General features: G+C 37.6%; 1 non-coding gene across 1 annotated transcript; it reads right to left on the reverse strand.

Moving 5' to 3' along the window:
- Positions 1-17,146: 17,146 nt before the first annotated feature.
- Positions 17,147-17,219, reverse strand: TRNAS-GGA (transfer RNA serine (anticodon GGA)). Its single transcript has one exon. It is a non-coding gene; the product is annotated as a tRNA-Ser (tRNA).
- Between the last annotated feature and the right edge of the window lie 935 nt (positions 17,220-18,154).

Consider the following 18,154-nt stretch of genomic DNA (forward strand, 5'->3'; position numbering starts at 1 on the left):
CTTGTCTGACTCTGTATGACCCTATGGACTGTAGCCTGCAGGCTGCTCAGTCCATGCGATTCTGCAGATAAGAATACTGGAGTGGGTTGTCATGCCCTTCTCCAGGGCATCTTCCTGACGCAGGGATCAAATCCAATCTCATGTCTCTTGCGTTGGCAGGCATGTTCTTTACCACTAGCGCCACCTAGGAAGCCCTTTTTTGTCTTCTGGTGTCCTTATCTGACTTTGATATCAGGAAAAATGCCAGTATCATAAATGAATTTGAGAATGATCACATCTCTTCAATTTTTCGGAAGAGTTTGAAAAGAATTGACATTAATTCTTCTTTAAATAGTTGGAAGAATCACCAGTGAAGCCATCTCATCCTAGGCTTTTCAGTATTGGGAAATTTTGTTTATTGATTCAATCTCCTTACTTATTATTCATCTGCTCATATTTTCTATTTCTTCAAGATTTAGTCGGTAGATTTTACATTTCTAGGAATTTATCTTTTATTCTAGGTCATCAGTTTTTTTGTATAATTATCAATAGTAATCTCTTTTAATCTTTTAAATTTTTGTGGTATAGGTTGTAATGTCTCTTCTTTCACTCCTGATTTTATTTACTTGAGCCATTTTTTTAAAGTTACTTCAGCTGCTGAAAATCTGTGGATTTTTTTTTTTTTTCTTTTTGCTTGAAGGTGGCTCTAGCTCTCAAAATTGTAGTTTTCTTTCATAGACTCTGGCCAGTTCTTTGCTAACCTTCTTGTCTATCAACCTTACTCTTGCTGCTGTCCTCAGGAATGCACACAAGAAGACAGAACATGTGGGTTTGGCACTCAGGCACAGGAAGCACCCACAGAACAATTGAGGGGATCCTTGAGTGAGGCTTGTCCAGTAGTTCATAGGCTGGCTTCATGCTGGAGTCCTGAATGCAGTCAGGAAGAACAGTGTCCCTTAATGTTCTGATAGTCTTATCTGCCTTTTCCCCAGACTCCTCTCTCCCTGCAGTAAGTGATCCCTCCTCAATACTCTAGGTACTAAGGGAGAGAAACAGGTTTCTCCAGAAATGTGCAGAACATTCAGAGAAACTGGGCGTTCACTTACTTTCCTCTTGGTCACTGTGGACTAGCTCAGCTCCATGCTGAAGGAGGAGGTGGCACTGGCAAATTTCTTCTTCTTCTCTCCAAAGTGTCCAAGCTCATTTCTTACCTCCAAATCAGAGTGCTGGATCTTTCCTTAGAAAACCTGGATTTCTACAAACATTTTCTCTCATCTGTGGCTGTCTGCCCAAATTAGCATAATCTAGATGCTCCCCAGTCATAGTCAAGATTGACTGAAACAATTCCTAGACATGTTCCATTTCCACATACCATACCAGGGTCTGTCTGCCTATTTTTTAATGCATGAAAGTGAGAGTGAAAGTAGGGCTTCCCTGGTGGCTCAGGTGGTAAAGAATCTGCCCACAATGTGAGAGACCCAGGTTTGATCTCTGGGTTAGAAAGATCCCCTGGAGAAAAGAATGGGAACCCATGCCAGTATTCTTTCCTGGAGAATTCTATGGACAGAGGAGCCTGGCAGAATGCAGTCCATGGGGTCACAAAGAGTCAGATATGTTGAGCGTCTGTTCATGTGTTGTATGAGTAGAGGAGATTCCTCCCAGTTCCTTTGGCATACGGTACCAAATCCCACAACCCCTGCAGATAACTTTTGTTCTTTGATGGATACTGGTTTTCAGCTCATGACAGTGGGGCAAAAAGAAAGGACATCTTATACTGACATCACTCCCATTATCCAAGTTTCTTGATAAAGATGATGGATAGGCTGAAACCGTAGAGCAATTTTCAACTTTCATGTCTTGACACATTCAATTGTTAATGATGAGAGTTTTTGAAGGATTAAGATAGTAGAAAACTTACAGGCTCCTATATGTGTTTTTGACTCTGCTTCTTTAGCACCTTGCTTCAAATAGTCACTTACTCTGTCCATCTCAAATATCCACTCTCATGGTTAGGTATTAACCTAAGTTAATACGTTGGAACTTTCTTAAGGCTTTCCTGGGCATATGCACAGCCTTGCACAGAAGTATGACCTTCTAGATGTCCAGACTTTATTGAAATTTTTGGCTGTGAGGCATCTTAGCTCCCTGCCCAAGGATCAAATCTTCACTGTCTGCATTGAAAGGTGAGGTCTTAACCACCGAATTACCAGGAAAGTCTCATATATTGGTGTTTTCAAAAGGCCCTATGGATATCTAACCCCATATTTTCTTCTTAAGTCCTTGACCAGTGCTTACTCCAACTTATATCAGCTCCTCAGGCAACTGTGAAGTTAAATAATCACCACTGATTGTTTCACAAAAAGTCCTGGTAACAAGGTTATTACTTCTTGAGCACTGAATCAGGCCAAATAACACAAATCCTTTGAACAGAAATTTTTTCACGAAGCTGCTAAATAAGGTTCAGAAGTAACAATCTTTAGAATATACATTTGGGGGAAAACACAAAGCCTTCTGCTTTATCCAGCAGTTGTTAGGCTCTAGTTTTCACTATGTTTACGATGCTGAAGATTCTGAAGTTCACTGCACCACTTAAGAAAAGGGATAGAGGAATGGAGGAAGTTAAAATAACATCAGCGTTGCTATTCTTACTAATATTCAGGAGACTCTTTAAAAATAGCACTTCAAATTGTAGAAACCCTTTGCTTAATCTCAGAGTTCTGAAAAAGTTGATTTTGTCCATTTTTATAAGCTTTCTCATTGCTTTTGTGGTAATGTGAGTTTTTGAAGGTCCTTGTTCCACCATTCTTTAAGTGTTCTACTTTTTACAAAGAAATTTATAAATTTCTTAATCCCAAATTTAGGAACATGAATACATACATTGAAATGCACAAGAAATATTAATAATTTGATAAAATCTTTTTCCTCCAATAATTATATGCATGACTTCCAAGTCACTGAAGCCCATTATTGAAAGTCAGTCCACTTTGCAGGAATTTACCTATTATTTAAATACTTTGTAAAATATATCATTATAATTTTCCAGTTGATCTTCTACACTGAGCTCAAATATTATCTCCCTAGATCTTAAGGTTTTCGTTTTAACTCATAGCTTAAAACTTTTCCATATATACACATGAATCAGATGTGATTAATATATATGTGAGTCATATAAATACACCATTTGTAAGAACATATATCATTTTCAATATTCTTAAAAGATAGTAAGGCAGTACATGGTTTTTTGCCAAATTTTCTGTATATTTTACTGATAGTTTTTTATTATACATATGACAATTTATGATGGATAATAAACCAAATTTATAAAGCTTTATACTTAGCTTGATATCTTTGATTCTGACCGAATGGATTAACTGAAATATATTAGTTAGATAAGCATGAAGATATTTGAGACCTTTGGCAGCATTTTACATATATATCTATATTGAAATTTGTTATGTCATCTCTACATTTTTAAGGTTCTAAAATTATAGTAAAAATAGTCAGTTTGGGGGGTAGGAACAAATAAAATTTATATACTTTAAATTTTGACTATAAGGTAAATATAGTGGTAGGAACATTTATAAAGATTGCTTAGAGGGAATTTCCTTGTGTTCAATGCTTAGGACTCCATGTTTCCACTGCTAGGGGCCTGGGTTCTGTCTCTAGTTAGAGAACTGAGAGCCTGCAAGCTGCGTGGCATGATAAATAAGCAAATAAATCAGGAAATAAATAAATAAAAGCAGAGACTTGAGAATTAGAAAAAAAGATTATCTTGTATATCTGATCCATTATTTTATAGTGCCTTTAGTCAGGAAGAGAGACTATAGGATATAATAGTTTTTTTAATGACCTAACCTACACCTTTTTAATTGAAATTTCCCTCATTAACCTTAGAGAACACGTATTTAGTTTCCCCTCTTTAAAAATCTTCCATCTATCCAAAGCAAAAACAATACCCAGTTGTGGATCTGACTGGTGATAGAAGCAAGATCTGATGCTGTAAAGAGTAATATTGCATAGAAACCTAGAATGTCAGGTCCATGAATCAAGGCAAATTGGAAGTGGTCAAACAAGAGAAGGAAAGGGTGAAGGTCGACATTCTAAGAATCAGTGAACTAAAATGGACTGGAATGGGTGAATTTAACTCAGATGACCATTATATCTACTATTGTGGGCAGGAATTCCTCAGAAGAAATGGAGTAGCTATCATGATCAACAAAAGAGTCTGAAATGCAGTACTTGGATGCAATCTCAAAAAGGACAAATGATCTCTGTCCATTCCCAAGGCAAACCATTCAATATCACAGTTATCCAAGTCTATGCCCCAACCAGTAATGCTGAAGAAACTGAAGATGAATGATTTTATGAAGACCTACAAGACCTTTTAGAACTAACACCCAAAAAGATGTCCTTTTCATATAGGGGACTGGAATGCAAAAATAGGAAGTCAAGAAACACCTGGAGTAACAGGCAAATTTGGCCTTGGAATGCGGAATGAAGCAGGGCAAAGACTAATAGAGTTTTGCCAAGAAAATGCACTGGTCATAGCAAACACCCTCTTCCAACAACACAAGAGAAGACTCTACACATGGACATCACCAGATAGTCAACACCGAAATCAGATTGATGATATTCTTTGCAGCCAAAGATGGAGAAGCTCTACACAGTCAACAAAAACAAGACCAGGAGCTGACTGTGGCTCAGATCATGAACTCCTTATTACCAAATTCAGACTCAAATTGAAGAAAATAGGGAAAAACGCTAGACCATCCAGATATGACCACAATCAAATCCCTTATAATTATACAGGGGAAGTGAGAAATTTAAGGGCCTAAATCTGTTAGATAGAGTGCCTGATGAACTATGGAATGAAGTTTGTGACATTGTGCAGGAGATAGGGATCAAGACCATTTCCATGGAAAAGAAATGCAAAAAAAGCAAAATAGCTGTCTGGAGAGGCCTTACAAATAGCTGTGAAGAGAAGAGAGGTGAAAAGCAAAGGAGAAAAGGAAAGATATAGGCATCTAAACGCAGAGTTCCAAAGAATAGAAATAAAAGATAAGAAAGCCTTCTTCAGTGATCAATGAAAGGAAATAGAGGAAAAAAACAGATTGGGAAAGACTAGAGATCTCTTCAAGAAAATTAGAGATACCAAGGGAAAACTTCATGCAAAGATGGGCTTGATAAAGGACAGAAATGGTGTGGACCTAATAGAAGCAGAAGATATTAAGAAGAGGTGGCAAGAATACACAGAATAACTGTACAAAAAAGATCATCATGACCCAGATAGTCATGATGATGTGATAATCACTAATCTAGAGCCAGACATCTTGGAATGTGAAGTTAAGTGGGCCTTAGAAAGAATCACTACTAACAAAGCTAGTGGAGGTGATGGAATTCCAGTTGAGCTATTTCAAATCCTGAAAGATGATGCTGTGAAAGTGTTGCACTCAATATGCCAGCAAGTTTGGAAACCTCAGCAGTGGCCACAGGACTGGAAAAGTTCAGTTTTCATTCCAGTTCCAAAGAAAGGCAATGCCAAAGAATGCTCAAACTACCACACAATTGCACTCATCTCACATGCTAGTAAAGTAATGCTCAAAATTCTCCAAGCCAGGCTTCAGCAATACGTGAACCGTGAACTTCCTGATGTTCAGGCTGGTTTTAGAAAAGGCAGAGGAACCACAGATCGAATTGCCAACATCTGCTGGATCATGGAAAAAGCAAGAGAGTTGCAGAAAAACATCTATTTCTGCTTTATTGACTATGCCAAAGTCTTTGACTGTGTGGATCAAATTCTGAAAGAGATGGGAATACCAGACCACCAAACCTGCCTCTTGAGAAATCTATATTCAGGTCAGGAGGCAACAGTTAGAACTGGACATGGAACAACAGACTGGTTCCAAATAGGAAAAGGAGTACGTCAAGGCTGTATATTGTCACCCTGCTTATTTAACTTCTATGCAGAGTACATCATGAGAAACGCTGGGCTGGAAGGAATACAAGCTGGAATCAAGATTGCCAGGAGAAATATCAATAACCTCAGATATGCAGATGACACCACCCATATGGCAGAAAGTGAAGAGGAGCTAAAAAGCCTCTTGATGAAAGTGAAAGAGGAGAGCGAAAAAGTTGACTTAAAGCTCAACATTCAGAAAACAAAGATCATGGCATCCGGTCCCATCACTTCATGGGAAATAAATGGGAAACAGTGGAAACAGGGTCAGACTTTATTTTTGGGTGCTCCAAAATCACTGCAGATGGTGACTGCAGCCATGAAATTAAAAGACGCTTACTCCTTGGAAGAAAAGTTATGACCAACCTAGATAGTACATTCAAAAGCAGAGACATTACTTTGCTGACTAAGGTTCATCTATTCAAGGCTATGGTTTTTCCTGTGGTCATGTATGGATGTGAGAGTTTGACTGTGAAGAAAGCTGAGTGCTGAAGAATTGATGCTTTTGAACTGTGGTGTTGGAGAAGACTCTTGAGAGTCCCTTGGACTGCAAGGAGATCCAACCAGTCCATTCTAAAGGAGATCAGCCCTGGGATTTCTTTGGAAGGAATGATGCTAAAGCTGAAGCTCCAGTACTTTGGCCACCTCATGCAAAGTGCTGACTCATTGGAAGAGACCCTGATCCTGGGAGGGATTGGGGACAGGAGGAGAAGGGGATGACCGAGGATGAGATGGCTGGATGGCATTACGGACTTGATGGACGTGAGTCTGAGTGAACTCCGGGAGATGGTGATGGACAAGGAGGCCTGGCGTGCTGCGATTCATGGGGTCACAAAGAGTCAAACACGACTGAGTGACTGAACTGAACTGAACTGTTGACTTGGCTTATTTTCACTACCTTCAACTTCTCCTTCTTAACCTGAACAACAATGTCACTTTAAATCCTTTGCACATGTAATTTTTCCTAGATTGATAATCAGTTCATGGCTCTTTAGTTTCAAAACATTAACTAGTCATCCACCAATATAACTATTCGATAGTGGTACTATACAAAATTTTAACATTAACAGCCATTAATTTATATCAGTAAACTGATTATCATATCAACTTTTACTTTTATTCAATATTTCTTATTATTTATAAGTTTAAAAAGGTTAAAATATTGCTTGGGATATGACTAACATGGTGGTAGTTTTTATTCTAGTATAGTGTATATGCCCAATATGTTATAAGATATTTGTTGCTGAGTTGAAGATGTTGGATTATTTCTGAATTATTACTCTTCAGAGTCAAGAGCATATATGAGGTCACTGATATATGTGATTAGAATAACATCAATATTATTGAAAACTTTATCAGACTGAAGTATAAGTTCAACTGAGTCTCAAGAAAGAGGCATTATATTTCAGGTACCAAGGACTGCTTCTTGGATTCATTCAGTGGTAATTGGGGATAAAACAGATGGTAATCTGAGATATGCATGCATTCAAAGTTGCTAAGTGAAAATATCCAAGAGAATATTCTCATCTGCCAACTTAAACAGAAATGGGCTTCCTGGGTGGCTCAAATGGTAAAGAATCTGTCTGCAGTGTGGGAGACCTGGGTTCTACCCCTGAGATAGGAAGATCCCCTGGAAAAGGACATGGCAACCCACTCTAGTATTCTTGCCTGGAAAATTCCATGGACAGAAGAGCCGGGTGGGCTACAGTCTATGGAGTCACAAAGAGTCAGACATGACTGAGTGAGTAACACTTTCACTTTCAGTGGGAAGAATGGCAGGTGTGAAGTAGTTCTCTAAACTGAATGCTGCAGTCACATTCTGGCAAAAAGCCTTAAATAACAACAGTTCAAGAATACACACTGTAAACGCACTGTTTAGGCAGCATAGATTTCATACGTCCATTTCACGTACACACTTCAAAAGAACAGGTACACTAGATGCTCTAACAAATAGCAAATGGAATTTTAGCTTTCCGAGTGGCTCAGTGGTAAAGAACCTGCCTGCCAATGTAGGAGATGCAGATTGCAAACCAAGTTGGGGAAGATCCCCTGGGGAATAAATTGGCAACCCACTGGACTATTCTTGCCCGGAAATTCCCATGGACAGAGGAGCATGGTGGGCTGCAGTCCATGGGATTTCAAAAGAGTCAGAGACAACTGAAGTGACTTAGCACATGCATGCATAGGCTCTCATAAGAACTGTCCAGGAGGCACAATTTGAACTTACTAGTATCATATCCTAACTTTGTGATAATAATGTGATAATATCATTTAAAATAAGTGAGTTTATCAAAGGTTTTTCTTTCTTCTGTACTTTTGGTTAGCAACCCCTCTTCAATATTTAATGCATATAGAACAATATCACAATATGTAATAAATATTCGGTTATCTAACTTACTCCAGCATTTTATTTTAAATTCCTGCCAATGGTAGTCTACTTTCTATACCACCAACAATTAGCATAGTATATTACATTCAAATGTCACTAGATTATGCCAGTTGAATAAGTGATTTTGAGCAGATTTTTAGATTTAATGTTCGTATGCATTCTGAGTATTAAATTGCTAAGTTGGGTTTATTTTGTGATTGACCATTTCCAGTCCAACTATTTGCTTTCATGTTAATAATCAAGGTATCACATTTATCTTACTTCAGATAGCCATAAGGTATTTTGGCAGAAAAACTTTATATAGATCCCATAGACTAAACTGAATCAATAAAACACATCAGCCACTAACTTCCTATCACAAGTATCTGAGGTATCCAAGGTGTGTTCAGCAAGTCTGAACATCTTACAAATCCTTTCTTGGTTTAGCATTTCAACTTCAACTCTTTTAATACGTAATATTAGGTAATATGCAATAAATATTAAATATCATTTAATATGTAATAAAATATGTAATATCTTTTATTAACTGCCCATGGCAAGCCTCTTCAGTATTCTTGCCTGGAGAATCCCCATGGACAGAGGATCCTGGTGGGCTACAGTCCGTAGGGTCACAAAGAGTCAGATGACTGAAGCCATAGCATGTGCAGGCAATGTGCCAGTGATCTCTTCCCAATAAACACCATAACAGCCCATCCCTCATAGAAACATTGGGTTCCTGTATTTCTCTAAATGACTTTCCCTGTATAGTCCAGTTAATATTCTATAACTGTAATAGACACTTATTCTAAATATTGGGGGGGTAAAAAAACGTGTATTTGTACAATGCTCAACCATTGTAAATCCTGCATGTTTTGATTTAATCAAACCTCTAACCAAAGTGTGCCAGTGGTGTTAGAAATAACGGAGGATAGTTGATCATTGTATATAACTGAATCAACCAAACTCGGCAATTCATGGGCTAGAAGAAAGATGAAATAGAGGTCGGTGAGGACTTGAGACTTTGAGAATGATGGCACAACAGAATAAGAAAAGATGTGAAAGTGAAAGTGAAGCCGCTCAGTCGCATCTGACTCTTTGCGACCCCATGGACTGTAGCCTACCAGGCTCCTCCATCCGTGGACTTCTCCAGGCAAGAGTACCCAAGTGGGTTGCCATTTGAGGAACATACTAATTTGATAAATAGGAGGTTTTAGTGTATAAAAGGTGAATCAAGCAGCTCCTGGCGCATTAATAAAGCTCTGACAATCAGACATCTAACTAGAAATTAAGATAAAAGTTGTCAATACATCACAGAATTAAATTTGAGAATGATTCTTATAGATGTGAGAACTGAGCAGAAGAGTAAAGTGAAAACTTTAGACACACAATGAGGGGACTAAGCTGACATAGTCAAGAAGATATTAGGAAATAAATTGTGTTTAAAACCAGGCACCCTCTGATTCACCACTCAAAAATATGTGTGAATAAGTAATAAAATATGAAAAAGAATGAATTTGAGTCAGCTCTAATGAGGTGGATGAACCTAGAGCCTGTTATACAGAGTGAGGCAAATCAGAAATAGAAAAAACATTATTGTATGTTAATGCATACATATGGAATCTAGAAAAATGGCAGTGAAGGATGAAAATGCAGATATAGAAAATAGACTTGTGGGCACAGTGGAGGAAGGAAAGAGTAGGACGAATGGATAAAGTAGCATCAACGTATATACAGTGCTATGTGTATAACAGATTGCTAGTGAGAAGTTGCTGTATAACACAGGGAGCCCATGCTGGTGCTCTGTGATGACCTAGAGGGGTGCGATGCAGGGAGGGGAGGGAGGCTCACGAGGGAGGTGATCTATGTATAATTATGATTAATTTGCATTGCTGTGTAGCAGAAACTAACACAATATTGTAAAATAATTTTCTCCCAATTAAAAAAAATTAAAAAAAATAAAAAATTATGTTCAATACTTAGCCCCAAATTAAACCCTAACATATATGGTCAGCTAATTTTTGATAAGGGAGCCAGAAATATACAATGGAGAAAGGATAGATTCTTCAACAAATAATGTTGTGAAAACTAGATAGCCACGTGCAGAAAAATGAGATCGGACCTCCATCTTATACTATGCATGAAAATTAACTCAAAATAGGTCAGATAATTAAACAGAAACCTGAAACCATAAAACTAAAAAAAAACAGGGATGGAGCTCCTGTACATTTGTCTTGGCAATGATTTTTTTGGATATAACACCAAGAATACAAACAACATCAAAAATAAAATCAACAAGTTGGACTACAACAAACTTAAAACTTTCTGGACAACAAAATAAACAATCAACAAAATGAAAAGGCAGTGTAAAGTATGAGAAAAAATGTTTGCAAATGATGCATTGAATAAGGAGTTAATACTCCAAATATTTAAAGAACTCATGCAACTCAATAACAAACAAGCAAAACCAACAAACTACGACAGTCTGATTAAAAAATGGGCAGAGAAACTAAAAAGATATTTTTTCTCAAGGAGACAATGAAATAGCCAACAGGTACAGGAAAAGATGCTCAACATTACTAATCATCAGGGAAATGAAAATCAAATCACAATGAGGCGTCACTTCACACCTGTAAGAAAGGCTATCATCAAAAATACAAGGGATAATAAGTGTCAGCAAGGATGTGGAGAAAAAGGGACCCTTATATACCATTGGCCATTGATGGAATAAGTGGTTCAGCAACTATGGTGAACAGAATAAAGGTTTCTTGCAAAACTAAAAATAGAAATTTCACAAAATTGAGGAATCCCACTTCTAGGTATGTATCTGAGTACCCTTTAGCAGGTGAATGAACAACTGTGATTATATATCCAGATAATGGAATACCACTCACAAAATAAAAGTGACCATACTATTGATACACAAAACACCTTGGATGAATCTCGAGGAAATTATGCTGAGTGACAGAAACTAAATTTAAAAGGTTACATGCTATATGACAGTGTATGTGACATCCTCAAAAAGGCAACTCTACAGGAATGCAAAGCAAGTAGGTTTTTGCTAGAGAATGGAGGTGATAGAGGTATATCTGTAAAGGAGTAGCATGAAGAGTTTGGGGGAGACGTGATAAAACTTTTCTGTGTTCTGACAGCAGGTATACAAACTGTTATGTGTGATGAAGTTCTCAGGACTATGCATGCGTGCTTGGTCACTCAGCTGTATACACCTCTTTGGGATCCTATGGACTGTAGCCCACCAGGCTTCTCATACATGGGATTCTCCAGGCAAGAATATTGGCATGGGCTGCCATTTCCTCTTCCAGGGGATTTTCCCCACTCAGGGATTGAACCTGAATGCCTTGCATCCCCTGCTTTGGCAGGCATATTCCTTACCATTGAGTTACGTGGATGCCCTCTCAGGTCCATATGTGCAAAGAAAAAGACAGTAAATTTTATTGTATGTAAAATATTTATGCAAAGACACTGTGTGGTATTATAAACCACATCGCATTTAAACTTTATCCCATATATGACCAAACTAAGACCTTGATAATACACCCAGAATTATACAATCATATAAAAGTAAGACAGACTTCCTTCAAACTTCTGATTGATCTTAAATACTGGAAGAAGCGCAAGGCTTCCTAACCCTAGAACAAATTATATTTTCCCTGTACTGTGTTACTTTAGGTCATGAAAAAGAGTAGTTAATTCTTTACCAAGTAATTCCTTAACAAGGTTTATTGTAAATGGTAAGTCCTCAAGTAATCTGTAAGTTGAAAGATGAATTAAACTTATCTTGGCATATAAACTATCACCCAAAACATACTATCAGATTTTTCAGCTTATTTCTTATCAATGAGCTGCAAAAATAGATGAACCTTTCTGTGAAGTTCTGATTGATCATAAATGTTGGAACAATCTGAGGAAAGTAGAAGAATGAGGCAATTGGAAATACCTCCACATCGCTAGGATTTGCCAAATGCTGAGTCAAAGATTCATGAGGGAAGAAATCATTTGCTTCCTGCTCATGATTTGAGTCATCTCCTGCTCACTCAGCCATTTCAAAGAAGGAATTGCAACAACTGGAGCCACAGAGCAGTTGGAAGTCACAGTTTATCTTTGGGTGGTTAAAAATCAATTGTAGTGAAAAAGAAACAAGGACAAATAGAAAGTCCTGGCCTGGCCAAATAGCAGCAGCAAATAGCAGTTTTAAAATGTTGTTGGCAAGGAATGAAAAAAATACAAACAAGACAGAGAGTGAGGACTACTGAAAAGCAGATATAGAGGTAGAGAAAATAAAAAGAAATTGACAATTAAAATATTTAATTATAGCTCAATTAAAAATATCCAGGCAAGCCTCCTGGGAAGAGACAAAGTAAAATTATATTGTTTATGTTCAGAACAGCTTGGATTGAGAAAAATATCAGATTTTAAAAGAAAACAAATCTAAACTATTTCATTAAATTGCTTTAGCAGTTTTCAATTAAAAAAAAATACAACAAGCTTCACTAACCAATTTAATTACACTATGAATGAGAGCAGCTTGGAACTTTAACATAACTGTCTACTTGTATTCAAACAAAACTGAAAATAAAGAATAACAGTGCTAAAAAAAATCTATCTTTCATTTGCAATTTTCAAAATAGCATATAGTATATTTAATGTCTTTCCCTAAATATTAGTCTACCTTTCTAGGTATTAATATATTATCTTCAGTTCAGTTCAGTTCTGTCACTCAGTAGTGTCCGACTCTTGGCTGCCCCATGGACTGCAGCACGCCAGGCCTCCCTGTCCATCACCAACTCCCAGAGCTCACTCGAACTCAGGTCCATCGAGTCAGTGATGCCATCTAACCATCTCATCCTCTGTCAGCCCCTTCTCCTCCTGCCTTCAATCTTTCCCAGCATCAGGGTCTTTCCCAGTGAGTCAGTCAGTTCTCATCAGGTGGCCAAATATTGGAGTTTCAGCTTCAGCATCAGTCCTTCAAATGAATATTCAGAACTGATTTCCTTTAGGATTGACTGGTTTGATTTCCTTGCAGTTCAAGGGGCTCTCAAGAGTCTTAACTAACACCACAGTTCAAAAACATCAATTCTTTGGTGCTCAGATTAATATATAATCTTAGTTTAGTTTTTAAAATATAGAAAGTAAGCTAAGATGTAAGCTCTCTAAGCTTAGGGATCTTTCCTCTGTTCACTGATACATCCCACATATCTTAAACACTACCTGGCACACACAATGTGTATTTTAAAAATAGTTCATGGGGAAGTATATTTGGTGAACAGTTGATGTTCTAAGGATGCACTGTACTCTAGCTTAAATGTCATTTCTTTTTCTGATAATTGGTAGCACTAAGTTCTTTTATAAAATCTTAACTAAAAATGATAGGTAGAACATTTTTAAACATTCTGAATATTATTTAGGGCATCTATAATAGTAAGACATTAATAAATCAATATCTAATTGAAGATAGAAATTCAGAAGGATAAATAAAACACTGTAGGCTCTTTTGCCTTGAAAGCATGTGTAACTTATACCATTAAACTCTTAACGGACTTGCCCAGTGGCAAGAATTCACCTGAAATGCAGGAGACCCAGGAAACCCAAGTTTGATCCCTGGGTCAGAAAGATTCCCTGGAGGATAGCATGGCAACCCACTACAGTATTCTTTCCAGGATAATCCCACGGACAGAGGAGCCTGGTGGGCTACAGTCCATGGGGTTGCAAAGAGTTAGACATAACTGAGCACACACACACACACACACACACACACACACACACACACAGAGGTACAAAAACTGAAAACAAAGTCAAGGGAAAGTAATAAGAAATTCTTTCTCCACTAATTTGGGACTCTGAAGGACTCTCATGTTAGGGAGAATTTGAAGTAAATTCATACTTACTAATCTATTAGCCCAATAGAGTTTATGAATGATATTAATTGACAGACTAAAGAACTAAAATAAACCCCAAGCAAGATGAAAGAGAAAGGGAGAGAGGGAAAGGGAAAAAAAGAAAGGGAGTGAGGATGGGAGGAAAGGAGAAAGGAATTATAACCTGGACATATCACAGAGAAACTGCAGGATAGCAAAGAATAACAGAAGATGTCGATATCAGCCACAAAGTAAAGAGAGTAATTTCTTACCTTTCATGGAGTAATAAGTAGACTGTTTAGCCACTAGTTTTTAGTCGTGACTCACTCTTTGCAACCCCAAGGACTGTAGACACCAGGCTCCTCTGTCCATGGGATTTCCCAGCCAAGAATACTGGAGTGGGTTGCCATTTCCTTCTCCAAGGGATCTTCCCAACCTGGGGATCAAACCCACTTCTCCTTCAAGTAGGTTTTTACCACTGAGCCACCTGAGGAGCTCTAATTAGTAGATGGACACTACAAATTGAGTATAGCAATATGAAAAAATTTTCATTGTATTTTTATTAAATTTAGCTGAATTTCAGATGATCAAGAATTCAAAATTCACTTAACTTTCGAAATCAACCAAGGAAAATCACCCCATTAACAAATTAAAGGGAAGAAAAAACTATAAGTTCATTTTAACAAATACAGAGAAAGCACTTGGTAAAATTCCTCTTGATTTGGTGGAACATAGATATTTGTTTTACAATCAGTCTTTGTATACTTCAATATGAATTATGTTTCTTAAAAAATCATTGAAATAACCAGGAATACCTGGATTGATATTCTGGTTTTGCAACTAACTATCTCTGTTACTATAATAACAGTAAACTCTTAAATGCTACTTAACATGTGCTGTCTTTTAGTCACTTTCAGTATATTAACTTAATTAATTTTTCCTTAAATATGAGATAAATATATTGTACAGCATTTACAAATGAAAGATCTGAGTTACAGACTGTTTATATATGTGGTACATTTTGCAGAAGTAAGTGGTAAATTTTAAATACATACTTGATCCTTCATAAGAGCTCTAGCACTGTTCTATCTAATTCATCTTTCTGAGCAGTTAGTATGAGATATTAGTACCCACCTCTAGATGCTTTTGAACTGTGGGTTGGAGAAGACTCTTGAGAGTCCCTTGGACTGCAAGGAGATCCAACCAGTCCATCCTAAAGGAGATTAGTCCTGGATGCTCAGTTGAGGGACTGATGTTGAAGCTGAAACTCCAATACTTTGACCACCTGATGAGAAGAGCTGACTCATTTGAAAAGACCCTGATGCTGGGAAAGATTGAGAGCAGAAGGAGAAGGGGACGACAGAGGATGAGATGGTTGGATGGCATCATTGACTTGATGGACATGGGTTTGGGTAGACTCCGGGAGTTGGTGATGGACAGGGAAGCCTGGCATGCTGTGGTTCTTGGGGTCACAAAGAGTTGGACAGGACTGAACGACTAAACTGAACTAGAGTTATATAAGAGGATTAAATAAGATAATATTTGTAAAGCCTACAGCACACTGTCTAATTAACACAGTAACTACTGATAAGTAAGCACTTGAGATATAAAGAATTACTTGCCCAATCCATGACACTGATTTCTGAGCACTTCACTTCCTGTTGAAATTTCAGGTTAATATACATGATATAATTAGCAAATAAAGCAGATATTATTTTCTATTAAAATGGATGACAGTAATAGGATCAAAATAATGATAACATTTTAAAATAAGTGTGTGCCTCTATCTTTAGTTTCTTAAGGAGGCTCCATATTGTTTTCCATACTGGCTGTATCAATTTATATTCCCATCAGCAGTGTAGCAGGATTCCCTTTTCTCCACACCCTCTTCAACATTTATTGTTTGTAGATATTTAAATAATGACCATTCTTACTGATGTGAGGTGATATCTCACTGTGGTTTTAATTTGCATTTTTCTAATAGATTAGTGATGGTGAACATTTTGTGTGTGCCTCTGGGCCATCTGTATGTCTTCTTTGGAGAACAGTCTATTTAGGTCTTCTGCCCAATTTTTGTTTGTTTGTTTTTAATTGAGCCACATGAGCTGTTTGTAAATTTTGGAGACCAATCCTTTGTTGGTCACATCATTGTAAATATTTGCTCCCATCCCATGGGTTTTCTTTTCACTTTGTTTGTGGATTTTTTCACTGTACAAAGGCTTTTGAGTATAATTAGGTCCCATTGGTTTATTTTTGTTTTTATTTCCATTAATCTAGGAGATGGAACAAAAAAGATATTGCTGAGATTTATGTCAAAGAGTGCTTTGCCTAATTTTTTCTCTAAGAGCTTTACAGTATCCAGTCCGACATTAAGATCTTTTGTCCATTTTGAGTTTACTTTTGTGTATAGTGTTAAAGTACTAAAAATAGAGCTACTGCATGATCCAGCAATCCCACTCCTATGCATACATCCAGAGAAAAACATGGTTCAAAAAGATACATGCACCCCAATGTTCATTGTAGTGCTGTTTACAACAGCCAAGACATGGAAGTAACCTAAATATCTGTTGACAGATGAGTGATAAGGAAGATGCGGTACACGTATACAACAGACTATTACTCAACCATTGAAAAGAATGAAAGAATGTCATTTGTAGCAACATAGATGGACCTGGATATTATTATACTGAGTAAAGTAAGTCAGACAAAGACTAATAAAATGTGATATTGCTTATATGCAGAATCTAAAAAATATGATACAAATAAACTTATTTATAAAAAAGAAACAGACTCACAGTCTTAGAGAATGAATTTATGGTTACCAGAGGGAAAGAAAGAAAGAAAGTGAAGTCGCTCAGTTGTGTCCGACTCTCTGTGACCCCGTGGACTGCAGCCTACCAGGCTCCTCCCTCCATGGGATTCTCTAGGCAAGAGTGCTGGAGTAGGTTGCCATTTCCTTCTCCAGGGGATCTTCCTGACCCAGGGATTGAACCTGGGTCTCCTGCATTCCAGGCAGATGCTTTAACCTCTGAGCCACCAGGGAAGCTTACCAGAGGGAAAGAGTGGGGGTATAGATTGGAAGTTTGGGATTAACATGTATGCACTGCTATATTTAAAATATGTAACAAGCAAGGACTTACTGTATAGCACAGGGAACTCTGCTTAATATTCTGTAATAACCTAAATGGGAAAAGGATTTGAAAAGGAATATATATATGTTATAAATATGTATGTATATGTTAGTTGCTCAGTTGTGTCTGACTTTTTGTGACCCATGGACTGTAGCCCACCAAGCTCCTCTTTCCATGGAATTTTCCAGGCAAGAATATGATAGTGAGTTGTCATTTCCTTCTCCAAGTGATCTTCCTGACCCAAGGATAGAACTGAGGTCTCCTGCCTTGCAGGAAGATTCTTTACCATCTGAGCCACTAGGAAAGCTATCAGCTCAGTTCAGTTCAGTTGCTCAGTTGTTTGACTTTTTGTGACCTCATGGACTGCAGCACTCCTGGCCTCCCTATCCATCACCAACTCCTGGAACTTGCTCAAACTCATGTCCATTGAGTCAGTGATGCCATCCAACCTCTCATCCTCTGTTGTCCCCTTCTCCTCCTGCCTTCAATCTTTCCTAGCATCAGGGTCTTTTCCAATGAGTCAGTTCTTCACATCAGGTGGCCAAAGTATTGGATCTTTGGCTTCAGCATCGGTCGTTCCAATGAATATTCAGAACTGATTTCCTTTAGGATTGACTGGTTTGATCTCCTTGTAGTCCAAGGGACTCTCAAGAGTCTTCAATACCACAGTTCAAAAGCATCAATTCTTCAGTGCTCAGCTTTATTTATGGTCCAACTGTCACATCCATACATGACTACTGGAAAAACCACAGCTTTGGCTAGACAGACTTTTGTCAGAAAGCTATAAGTGAACATAAATATGTATGTATAAATGAATCACTTTGATGTACACCTGAAATTAACACAT

This window comes from Ovis aries, chromosome 3 (genome assembly GCF_016772045.2).
Source record: "Ovis aries strain OAR_USU_Benz2616 breed Rambouillet chromosome 3, ARS-UI_Ramb_v3.0, whole genome shotgun sequence".
Classification (NCBI taxonomy): domain Eukaryota; kingdom Metazoa; phylum Chordata; class Mammalia; order Artiodactyla; family Bovidae; genus Ovis; species Ovis aries.